The sequence below is a fragment of the Eublepharis macularius genome, chromosome 2, assembly GCF_028583425.1.
Source record: "Eublepharis macularius isolate TG4126 chromosome 2, MPM_Emac_v1.0, whole genome shotgun sequence".
Classification (NCBI taxonomy): Eukaryota; Metazoa; Chordata; class Lepidosauria; order Squamata; family Eublepharidae; genus Eublepharis; species Eublepharis macularius.
The window spans coordinates 162,954,316-162,967,205 of record NC_072791.1 but is presented as its reverse complement, the minus strand read 5'-3'; the positions used below and the strand labels follow the sequence as shown (position 1 = coordinate 162,967,205).

Below are 12,890 nucleotides of genomic sequence, written 5' to 3'. Positions count from 1 at the left end.
ATTTGCTTACATGTTTAACACCGGAACCAGATGTTGTATTAGTTGAAAAAGAAAGTGCACTCAACCTCTTGCAAGATCATCTGGTTTCCAGTCACTTCTCTGTCATTGTAACATAAGTGGTCACTTAAACAAGATTTTTATTTTATTTATTTATATCATATTTGTATTCCGCCCTCCCCGTAAGTAGGCTCAGATCAAAACTATTAACTTTGCTAGGTGAAATGAAGCCAGCAGAACTTGCATATAAGATAATGGGCTATTACAGCATCCTTTTGACCACAACTTTTTTCACCTCTTAAAAAATTAAGCTACTGTACTGGATTTACCTCCCTAGTTCTTCACCATATATAGAACTGATTTCTGCACCCTCCCAGCTCCAATCCAAGTCAAGGCTCTACGTGGCTGTTACAGTCCTTCATAAAAACCAGATCTGGGCCGATTCCAGATGACTAACCTTAAGGCGTTTCATGCTGCCCTCTTCTGGATCGTGACGGGGAAAATGCAAAATATCGCATTTCCTTGCGTGAGTTTTGCGCGTCGTCGCATTTTCCCCGTCGCGATCCGGAAGAGGGCGGCATGAAACGCCTTAAGGTTAGTCATCTGGAATCGGCCAAAATTCAGTAATATATCTTCCAGAGTTTCATCTGTATTGGCCCTCCTGCAGTAGGGTTGCCATTGCCAACTCCAAGTTGAGAAATTTCTAAAGATTTGGAGTTGGAGCCTGGGAAGAGTATAACGCCATGGAATCCACTCCCCAAAACAGCTAGGAGAATGGTTCTCTGTAGTTTGGAGATCACTTGTCATTCTGGGAGATCTCCAGGTCCCATCGGAAGTTGGCAGCTCTACACATGAATTTCTCTATAGATGCCCCAAAATGATGCGAAGTGGAGATGGAAGAATATACAATACTGTGGGATCATAACATGGAATAAGTTTTACTACATTATAGGACAATCAAGTGAACTGATTTTAGCAGTGGGGCAATGGAGTGGGGTAACAGTTCTGCCCCAGCAGGCCAAATTTGGTCAGCAAGGCAGTGCTGTATTAACCCATGGCCAGGCCCCTAGGCTTTCAGGTATTTCGAGCCCCCTCTGGCACTTCAATCTTTCATCCCACTACAGCTGACAGCCTGACCCTGGTACAGTAGGTACTAGACCACAGTACATAGCCCTATATCTATTTTGAGAGTCTCCTGAAAAATCCTATTCACAATTTAAAAAATATTTTTATTGTGTAAGTAGAACTCTTCAGGAAAGCACATTTAGGGGGGTATAATTGTTCAATACTGTAATATTTTAAAGTGAATAACATTTTTATTATTTATTAAAATATATAATTTATGGATAATTGTTTTAATATAAGAGGCAATTTGTTTCACTTCAATAAGGAAGCAGTTAATTACTATATTAATAGAGGTTATATAAGAGAATCAATTAATTGTAATTTATATGGTGGTATGCCTCAGTAAAAAAAATTGATTGGCCCCTAGTCCCTGCAGAGCTCCTAGGCTTCAGCCTAGTCAGCCTTATGAATAATACGGCCCTGCAGCAAGGAGGTGTATTTGGAAATCATGGAATTCTTTGTTCAAGATTTATGTTATCCTGGGTAACCCTCTCTGAATCCTTGTGGTTACACAAGAAAAATGAATCATCAGTAGACTGCTTGTACTAAAAGATGCTGACACAGCTTTGGAATAACTTATTCCTGTTCCGTAGTTCTGCCTGAGAGGAAATTACAATCATTTCTTTTCTACCGAGTGTTAACTTTGCCCTGCTGATTGATAAGCAAGTGGCAATCCTTCCTCCAAAGCAGAAATTGACCTATAGGAAGTATGCTCATCCTGATTGTGTGGGTTAACCACACAATTTTTCTTCCCCTCTATGGAACAATCAGACAGAACAGTTTCCTGACCAAACTGCAGCATAAGTAATGTCATTGTCTGTCCAGTCCCCACCCAATTCTTGTTTGGGGATGTATGTATTTTTTCAATGCTCTTGCTTTTTGGAAGAATGCACAGTATATGTGCATTTTAAAAATTATTTACTGGATAAGCTAGAATTTCTCTTTAATACTAACAGATATATGTAGGTAGAATTCTGCTTGTAAAAAGAGAAAACTACTAATTTAAAATATTTATATACCTGCCTTTCTTCTGAGCATTTCAGACCTAAGGTGGATATCATTAAGCCACTTTTTTGCAGAAAAAAAATAATCACAAGAAAGGAAATAAATAAGCACAAGAATTTAAAACTACATGTCCCAAGAATGGCAGGCTTCCTTTGAGAGCCATTTTGCTTATACCCAGATGATTTTCTGTTGATCAAATATTATCCCAACTTGTACTATTTTATCCTACTTTTTCTTTACAGAGCTCAGAATAATGTACATGATTCTTCCTCATTTTATCCTAGCAACACCATCAGCATCTGAAGCAGATTAGGCTGAGAGAGTGACTGGCTGACGGTGAGCATCCATGGCAGAGCAGGGATCCCAGTCCAACACTACACGACACAGACATGAAGTGGCCTTGGCCCAATATTGTCTACTATGGGGTATCCAACTTCTCAGACAGATATGGTTGCCAGCTGCCTGGAGACAAAGTGTTACACTCCTTTAACAGAGGCTTAATGTGGTATTATTTACCAAGTGATGTTACTGGATCAAACCGGTGGTCCATCTAGTCCAGCAGGTTGTCTCTCACAGGCTCCCAGTTAGTTACTCTAGAGGGCCAACAATAGGACACAGAGGCTGAAGGCCTTACCCTGATGTTGACTATTGGCTCTGGTATTCAGAGGTTTGCTGCCTCTGAATGTGGAGGTTCCCTTTAGCTATTTACCTCAATGCCATAAAACTTTCAGCTTCCCATTTCCACACATTAAGCCTCTATTAAAGGGGCAGGCCATGTTTCCTCAGCAACCCTAGTTGTCTTTGCCATCTCAGAGTCTCTCTACACAAGACATCGGACATGTGAAGAACACGTGTTGGGAGAGGCAATGTTAGCTGGGAAAGGTAGTTTAAAAAAACAGAGCTGGCAGCTGGGCAAAGGCTTTTCTATACACTGGAGCTGTGGGAAGGGCCTGTGAAATGCCAGAAGGGAAGCTTCAGGCATTATAATCTCTCCAGGTCCAAGTTTGGCTCTGGAAGGCAGCCCATTTCCATTCCTTGCTGCCCTCTGGTTGCAATCCCACACAGTTTTAGACTGGAGAGCTTTTGGGGAGGCAAAGATGAAATTAACAAACTCTCTGAGGAATGATCTCTGTCTTTTAAAACTATGCTTCCCAGATAACGTTTTGTCTCCCTGCACTTGACAAACACGCACCAAGGTGTCTTGTGTAGAGAGACTCTCAGTATTAAACAAAAACTGGAGATCCCAGGAATTCAGGAGCAGATTGACTATTATATGTACCGGGAATCTTCTTGTGGGCCAATGGTAGGGTTGTCAGGTTCCGCTGAAACCAGCAGGAAGGGGGTTGGAGGTACCTACCCTTGTGTGCACATAAGCACACCCACTAGGGCTGCCAGACCCCCGGTGGGGGCGCGGCATCCCCCACCCCCGCCCCCACCCCCACTTACCTGGCCAGCGGGGGGGCGCGCACCTTCCATCCATGCCCCCTGTGGTACTGCGTGCCCCCGCGCACAGAAGCTCCAGGATCACGCCTGTTTGGGCCTGGATTGGGGCCCCTGTGGAGCACAGGAGTGTTCCTGCGCTCCGCAGGGGCCCACAATGGGCCCGACCCATGCCAAAACGGGCCTGATCCATGCCCGTTTTGGCATGGAGTGGGTCCATTTTGGTGCGGATTGGGCCTGTTGTGGGCCCCTGCGGAGCGCAGGAATGCTCCCACGCTCCACAGGGGTCCAAAATGGGCCAAATCCGCGTCAAAACGGACCCGATCCGTTCCAAAATGGGCGTGGATCGGGCCCATTTTGGCGCAGATTGGGCCCGTTGTGGGCCCCTGTGGGGCATGGGACCGTTCCTGTGCTCCGCAGGGGCCCACAATAGGCCCGATCCGTGCCCAAACGGGGGCTGAGTGATGACATCACTCCCTGAAGTGACGTCATCACGCTTGCAGGAGCGCGCGCACACCCGCTCCTCCAAGGTAAGAGCCAGGCCCCAATCTCCCGCTGGGAGATCGAGGGGGCCTGGCAACCCTAACACCCACCCACAATAACATCATTTCCAGCATGATTGCAGAAGCAATGGCACCATGCCAGGGCTGATTCTTTAAAAATCAGCCCCAAACATGTGCACACATTTCATTATCTGCCTCCTCTCATGGGGCACTTCTCCCAGGCCTGCCTCCTTCCACCGATCAGCTGGCAATCAGCAGGCAGAGGCAGGAATTACTGGGATGGTTGTTGCGGATTTTCTGGGCTTTATAGCCGTGGTCTTGGCATTGTAGTTCCTGATGTTTCGCCAGCAGCTGTGGCTGGCATCTTCAGAAGTGTAGCACCAAAAGACAGAGATCTCTCAGTGTCACAGATCTGTGACACTGAGAGATCTCTGTCTTTTGGTGCTACAAAAAACAGATCTGTGACACTGAGAGATCTCTGTCTTTTGGTGCTACAAAAAACAGATCTGTGACACTGAGAGATCTCTGTCTTTTGGTGCTACACCTCGGAAGATGCCAGCCACAGCTGCTGGCGAAACGTCAGGAACTACAATGCCAAAACCACGGCTATACAGCCCGGAAAATCCGCAACAACCGTCGTTCTCCGGCTGTGAAAGCCTTCAACAGGAATTACTGGGAGTTTCCCTGCCGCTGGTGGGCACCTGGTTAAGTCTAGCTGATGGCCTCCCCACCACCACTTCAGCTGAGTCAGCCCACTGGCAGAAGAGCTCCACCTGGCATGCATGAGCCCCTAACAGATGGGGGGAGGCAGCGCCCAGCCAATTGGGTAGGCTGCCTCTTCCTCCCTTCCTCGCTCCTTTCCCCTTTTGGGGGGGCAGGCTATTTCCCTGTAAAAATGGTTGGGTAGATCTGTTCGTGGATGACCCTGATACTGTGGTCAGAGATCGATTTGGAAGCATTTCCTCCTCACAAAGTTCATTTTAATCTCCCAAGCACAAGGCATGTCACCTATTTTATACCTCATAACTATAGCTGGGATATGTTAAAAAAAAAACATATGTTCAATATGATTTTTTTTCAAAGAAGAAAAAAATGTCAGTAACTTCTGGCAACAGACCATGATATATATGTATATTTTTAAGAACCATCATGTACTTTCTGAAAAATAGATAGGAAAAGTACAAGCCCTGTGCCTTGGTATTTACTTTACCAATAACATGGATGGTAGGGAGAAAGTAAATTTACTTATAGTTGTGCTATCAGAAAAGTGGCTCCATTCCACCCTTCCCTTCCCTTGTGGTTTTGGGCTTTCAGGTACAATCCCAAAGGTGCCTTTGGCTACAGTCTTCCTGTTGAAGTCCGACATTCTAGTCATTCCATCACCATCACCACATTTGATTTATATACCGCCCTTCAGGACAACCTAACACCTACTCAGAACAGTTTACAAAATATGTCATTATTATCCCCACAACAATCACCCTGTGAGGTGGGTGGGGCTGATGGACCATCAGTCCATCAAGGTCAGTCCTTATAACCCAGACTGGCAATATTCCTCCAGAGTCTCAGGTAGAAGTCTTCCACATCACGTACACCCTGATCCTTTGAACTGGAGATGGCAGGGATTGAATCTGAGACCTTCTGTATGCCAAGCAGATGCTCTACCACTGCACCACAACCCCTTCTCACAATTGGTGAAGGAGGAACTGGAAACTCACATATTTTTTTCAGCCTGTGTGGTTCAGAGATGAGCTGAAATAATTTTTTTTAAAAAAAATGCCTTTCACTCTAGTGTTTTTCTGATGCTTGGTCTTCTCATCACTTCCACAGAAGATGACAAGTGATGCCTTTCACAATTTAGTACAGTGTCAAGTTTTTACTGGAAACTTCCACTATCACAAAAGTAAACCACAAAACAGATTGTTTACTCTTGAATCAGCTGGAAAAGCGGAAGTAGCTTCAGACTATTTACATGCATTGTTTTCCTGTTGCTAAACCCCAGTATTGATTCCATTCACTTTCTGAAATCTAATCTGCTGCCTCTGTTTTGTTTTCTTGAGCAGTGTCATAAACTAGGAGATGTTCAGTCTGCTCATAAGCATTTTACATGAACTTAAATCTTACTTATTTCACTGAGACTGGGACTTACTTCCCCATTTCTTTTCTATGTTAACACAGAAAAGTATTAAGTATTTCCCGGACCCTGAAGGGATAAAAACATATTTGAGGTTTTTGTTATTTTTAAATGAAACCTGAAGCTTTTAGGAGGTAGAACTACAGTTCACATTAGCAGAAATATTCTGTGTTTGCAATGTAGTCATGGAAGTGCAGATTTTGAATAATGTAATCCTAAACAGAGTCACCCCAGTCTGAGCCCGTTGAAATCAATTGGTTTAGATGGAAGTAATTTTGTTTAGGATTGCACTGTATGACTCAGAGAGATCTTCTGTACTCACCAGGCTTGGGAATATTACTTACTTAGAATGTTCTTGAGTTTGTCTTCAGCGATGAATGAAACCAGCTGGTGTCACATTCAGTCAGCTGTGCAGTGTTCCAGGTTGAGACAGCTCACTTGCTGGCTTTGGTCAGAGTTCTTCTGTAGAAGTTTCAAAGGCTGAAGGGAAATAGGGAAGGGCTCAGGAGGATATGATATCATACACTTTTGTGTGCACATTTTTTAAAGGGAACTGGCAAAGATAAAATACATGTTTATGTTTGAGTATCAGGGAGTGGGTCATATCACCAACATTCAAACTGAAGCTCAATCCTTGTTCCTTCTTCACCAATCAGCTTGAACTAGGAACTCAAGTTTGTATACTACATCTCAAAATAATCTTTGAGCTGCCCTAAATTATACACCCCTTTAGTAGCTCCTTCAAGACACTCTAGCATTTTACCTATCCCTAAATTTTGTTTTTGCAAAAGTCATTCATATATGATATATCCAAGCCAACTATATTATTGATTTGCCATTAACCATGAACTAAGGATTTTGTACTCTCCCCAACCCCAAAGGGCTTAGGAACCAGCAGGAACTATCCTTTTAACGAACTGATACTTTGTGGTTTTCCCTTGGGACAGAAAAGTAAATTGGCATTAGTTTTAAGATGCTACTTGGTACTTATTTCAAATATTACTGGATCACAGGGTGCATATAATTGAACAGAAATTTCTTAGTATCACTGACTTCCTCTTTAGTCTCATGCTGACTTCCCCTTTCTTTGAAAGCCCATACTTAATTGTCATTTTAAAGGGTTTTTTCCCCTCTGATTAGTCAATCCTTTCAAAGCTACATAATTGTAACTATACAAATTAACACACATGATCTAGTTTCTTGCACAATTCCTAGTGGTATATGGAAATGCAACCCTTACTGTTGTTCAGTGTGATATCACCATGTCCCATCCAGTGAATCTTAGTGACTTGGACGGTAGGGACTCAGCATGCAACCAACATAAAGCCTGTTGTCACCCCACAAACAACTGAATGGGGCCTAGGCCTTGGAACCAGTGTTGAATAGGTCATATGTGGGCAGACTGGATGCTTACCATACAATCCTAAGAAGAGTAAATCCCTTCTAAATCTTTGGGGCTTAGGTTTGCACTATTTGTCAAGTTGGATATAGGGAAGAAAGTAGGGTTGTCAACCTGAGTTTCCCAACACAGAGGGACAGAAACAGCGGTATTCAAATATTTTGATTAAGACATCAAAATGACTTTCTTGTTGTGCCTGCATACTTAGCTACATAATTTATGTACATATAAAATCTGGGTTTATAGCACTAAAATATGATATATTGGGCTGAAAACTGAAAGTGAATCCCCAGCTAATTGTCAGTCTGTTCTATAACAATCCTTTCTTCTGATCCCCATCTCCTACATTAATTTTATGTTCCTTGGTAGACTGTTCCGACACCTGCCACACAGAATCGCCCTGCCCCAAAATCCCAGGCTATGTTTTCAGTCTACCACTTCGCATCAATAGACTCGAGCACTGAAAGCTATTTAAACACAATTGTTTCTAAGCTCAGGAGAATCTGATCCAATGAGACATGGGGGGGGGGGATAATTATTTTGCATTTTATATCCAAGTAGACTGGGAATGTATTGGGAAATTACTTATGCCTCCTACTGCACAATAATATCTATGATTTCCTACAACTCTTAAGATTTCCTGTTTCCAAGGAATACTGCCATTGAAATAACTCTTCTGATGATTTTAAGCCCCAAAAGAACTTGAATAGTTTTGTTGAACATACATCTATAGAAGAGCATATTCTGGGTACTGTTACCAACTCTTGCTGCTACCCAGAGTCCTTTCCTTTGACAGAATACAAGGCTCACTATAATTGTGCCCAGTGTCTTACCTATCTAGCTACTGTAGCATAGTGGTTAAGAACGCAGACTGTGAAAGTCCTCATGTCGTATTTCATATCATAAATGAACTCACTAGGCAGGCAAGCTACTGTCTCTTTGACTCCATACCACCACATCTGTTGCATGAGAAAGTGCCAATCATTAAAATAATGTAAAGGAAGTACAAATGGTAATCAGCACTATCACCATCACGACTATTTTATTAACTACTGAGATGTACAACTGACCCGAAACAACCAATCTAAGACAAGCACAGCCCAACTGATGTAACCTAACTCCAACCATCAGCATGTCCATGAGGCTATTGACACATATTGCTATTAGGTTACCAGCCTCGAGGTGAGGCCTCGCGTCTTCTCTGAATTACAAATGATCTCTAAACTACAGTGCCCCTAGAGGAAATGGCAGCTTTGTGGGCAGACTCTGTGGTATACCATATAATCTAGGAGAAAGAGAAGTCCTAGAGTGGCTACAAAAGGTTGATGCTCTAGGATTTTTGTTTCTTCTATGGTATACCATAAAAACTAAGAGAAACTAATTGTAAAGACACTAAAGGCCAGAGGCCAGACATCCTCATAAGGGCCTTAAGAGGAGGGATGACATCCTCATAAGGGCCTTCAGAGAAGATTCTTCTCCTTAATATTGAGAAAAACCTGTATAGGAGTTTGAAGGTTTTTTAGGTTGTGGAACATTTATTTATTTATTTATTTATTTATTTATTTATTTATTTAATTGTATTTATATTCCGCCCTCCCCGCAAGCAGGCTCAGGGCGGATAATATAATTGGATAACAGCCAGTTATAATAGCATAAGTATTTAGGATCAAAGAATTTGTATGACATACATAACACATGTGTACAGAAGCCTACAAAAGATGTAAAAAGGGAAGAAAAATGCTATAAAAAGGGAACAGGGAAGTGATACAAGATGGGAAATTTAAATTTCAAATTTGAATTTTGCTGGGAAGAAATTATTTCACAGAAGGAGAGGAGTTGGAGGAACTAAAATTTGACCCACTGGCTCTTTCCCTGAACACTGCTTTCTGAGCACCATCACCAAATCTCCAGGCATTGCCCAAGCTGGAGAAGGCAACACTAATCGACTACTGAGAATAAAATTTATGCTTTGAACACTTATGCTAGAAACACCTTTTTTATTTTACAATTTCTGGGTCCAATTAAGGTCAGTTGGAGTATCGTGACCCTGATTAGAGCCTTTTGGTCAGAACAAGACAAATATAGATATTCTATGTCCATTCCATGAGTCCGATGAAAAATCCAAAACCAAAATATATGTAATATACTTTACTAAGATCAGCCCGGATGATACAAAACAGTTGCAAATCATGGGGTTTTCTAGAACTTACTGGATACTTAGCATACTTAGCATACACAAAAAAGTAGGAAGTGAAAAAAAACGTTGTTTCAAGTCATGATCTTGTAGCCTGGTCCTGTTAGAGGACCTGTTAGATCTTGTAGACTGGTCCTGAAAATGTAAGAAGTACTAGGGCACAGGGCAGAGTTAGTTATCAGGCAGCCTCCATCTTATGAGAATCCTCCATCTTATGAGAAGAATGACAAAAGAACTACAACTGATCTCCAGGCCACAGAGAGAAAATGTCTGCTTTGGAGGGTGAACTCTATGGGATTACACCCTGATGAGATCACCCCTCCCCAAACCTCACCCTTTCCAGGCTCCACACCCAACATCTCCAGGAATTTTCCAACCTGGAGCTGGCAACCCTACAGGCTCTCCTGAGAATATAAAAGCAGTCGTTGTTCAAATGTTACCAAGGACCCTTAAATGGCTGAGAGTAGAGGGGAAGTGTGGTAATTCTTACATTAACAACATTGGAGATTACTTTGATGGACTAGGTAAACAGTCCCTGGGAATCAAATTGAGTAACATTACCTAGATGGCAGTCTTTTTCCAGATCTCTCACCGCCGCCACTGTGGCTGCTGCAACCCGCTCTCTCACCGCGCCCCCCCCCCCGCCACCACCACCCCTGTGCAGCCCACAGCGGCGAGAGAGTGAGCTGCCTGCTCTCTCTGCCCCTTCCTGGTGTGTGTGACATCGTCACGCAGGGCGCCCTTTGATCCTGTGTGATGATGTCACTCCCAGAAGTGACATTGTCACACACGCCAGGAGTGCATGTTGCTGTAGCTGCTGTTTTTAACACCCAGTTTTGAGAACAGGTTATGAATTCTGAAGAACATGCAAACTTGCATGCTGTTTTTGTGCCACTTTGGTTGGTCTTAATGAAGGATAATTACATAGGTTTTAGTTTTGTATTACTCTGTGCTAAGTTGATAAACATCATACATGAAGCGAGGAGGGGTGGAGAAGCTGCCAACTGTCTTCTTCCTAGTCCCATAGCCTCCTACATTTACCTAGGAAATTATCTCCTTCTCAGATTTGGTGTTGCTGTTTTCTTCTTTACTGGGCCTGGTCCTCAGTGAACTTTTTCCTAGCATGGAAATACACTTACAGGACTACAGTGAAAGGTGTGTGTGGTAGCAGCAGGGCCAGGTAAAAAAAAAAGTCATTAACTTGGGTTCCAATCAAGAGCTCCTTTGTTCCATTCTGAGACCATATTTTTTGCTATGTACTCTGATCTTGCAATATGTTCCCTGTTAAGGAGAATTGAGAAAAAGGGGGTTGTGATTTGGGAAAGAATTCTATAAGAATTCTACATGCTCCTATAAGAATTCTACAGTACACATCTTTTTACCCTCTGTATACAATCATTTTTCATTCTAAATGCGATCACTAGATCTCCTTCCATTGACTTTTGCTTGTTATAACAGGGTTACCATCCCCAAGGTAGGGTTCTCTCAGAATTACAGCATCTCCAGACTATCAATTCCCCCAGAGAAAATGACAGTTTAGGAGGACAGACCCTATGGTATCACTTCCTGTTGAACTCCCTTCCCTCCCCAAACTCTGGCCTCCCCAGACACTACTCCTGAATATCCAGGAATTTCCCAAGCCTGACCTAGCAACCCTACATGTTAAAAGACATATTGGCGTAGCTACAGATAGGTTTACTGTTGCATAACTATGCATAAGATCTGGCTGTAAATTTCATTTCATGGTTTTCAGTTGGAATTAGGACTTTTACTGGTAGTGTTAAATGGTAGAAGGTTTTGCCCTTTTTTCTTGATGGCAACTAGGGTTACCATCCCCCTGCCCGGGGCAGGGGATCCCCCGATCCCACCCTTTCCCCCCGCACCCACTCACCTGGGCAGCGGGCGGGGCATGCTCCCTGGGGCGGCCCCCCACGGGTGGCACAGCTCACCCCCAACTGGGGGGGGCGCGCTCCCGCGCCATGAGAGAGGGTGGCAGTGGCAGAGAGAGAGCAGGTGGCGGTGGCAAGAGCAAGCCACTCTCACTGCCGCGGTCACCATGGGCTACTCTCTTACCACCACTGCTGCAGCCGCCACAACCCACTCTCTTGCCACAACCCCGCCACTGCCCCTGTGCAGCCTGTGCCGGCAGGGACAAGGGGCACGATGACGGCAAGAGAGTGGACTGCGGCGTCCACGGCCCGCTCTCTTGCCGTGGCTGCCACTGCTCCTGTGCAGCCTGCGCCAGCAGGGACAAGTGGCACGACGGCGGCAAGAGAGCAAGCTGCCTGCTCTCTCTGCCCCTTCCTGGTGTGCATGACATCATCACGCAGGGCGCCCTTTGATCCTGTGTGATGACATCACTCCCAGAAGTGATGTCACCACGCATGCCAGGAGCATGCGCACGCACTTTGTGCACATGCAGCAGACCCTCACGGGCAGCCACAGAGTAAGAGCCGGCAGCCCAGCAGGGACCTGGCAACTCTAATGACAACTAACTTCTTGGGCATTAAAAGACCCATATTTTCTCCCTTAATCAAGGTCACAACTCTATTAAAGTCTCTTCCTGATAATAAAGTAGGGTTTCCAACTCCTTATTGGGAAATTTGTAGAGATTGAGGGGGCAGGGTAGAGCTTGGGGAGGGCAGGCTTTGGGAAGAGATTATCTTGACAGGGTATAATGCCAAAAAGTGTACCCTCTATAGCCACTATTTTCTCCAAGGGAACTGATGTCTGTGTTCTGGAGAGCAGTTGTAATTCTGGAGATCTCTAAGCCATACCTGGAGGTTGACAACGCTTCAACCAAGATCTCAGAACAAAATTGGCTACTAATATGCCTGTAATGCCATACAGGAAATACTATCTTCCCTAGTGTATTCAGTAAAGCCTCTGCTGTTAGTTTGTAGCGATATGTTATAATCTAATTCTAAAGTCATGTGTTCCGACTGAAACATAAATGGCCAAACTCCCCTGGGAAGGTGACATGGCTGTGTTTTGGAACAGCTGGGACAAAAATACTCTGTTGTGAAAAACAAGCAAAAATCAGGAAGTTCCCTTGCAGCTGACAACATTCAACCAGGCATCCTCTTTCCTTCC

The 12,890-nt window shown here is 43.9% G+C and overlaps 1 protein-coding gene across 2 annotated transcripts in view; it reads right to left on the bottom strand.

Annotated features, from left to right (window-relative positions):
• The window catches only part of RALB (RAS like proto-oncogene B), a 62,906-nt gene that overhangs the window by 39,941 nt on the left and 10,075 nt on the right, over positions 1-12,890 (bottom strand). For both annotated transcript variants that reach the window (XM_054970429.1, XM_054970431.1), the window contains exon 3: positions 6,549-6,684. The gene's annotated coding sequence lies outside the window, so the exon portion shown is untranslated. The remainder of the gene's footprint in view (positions 1-6,548; positions 6,685-12,890) is intronic.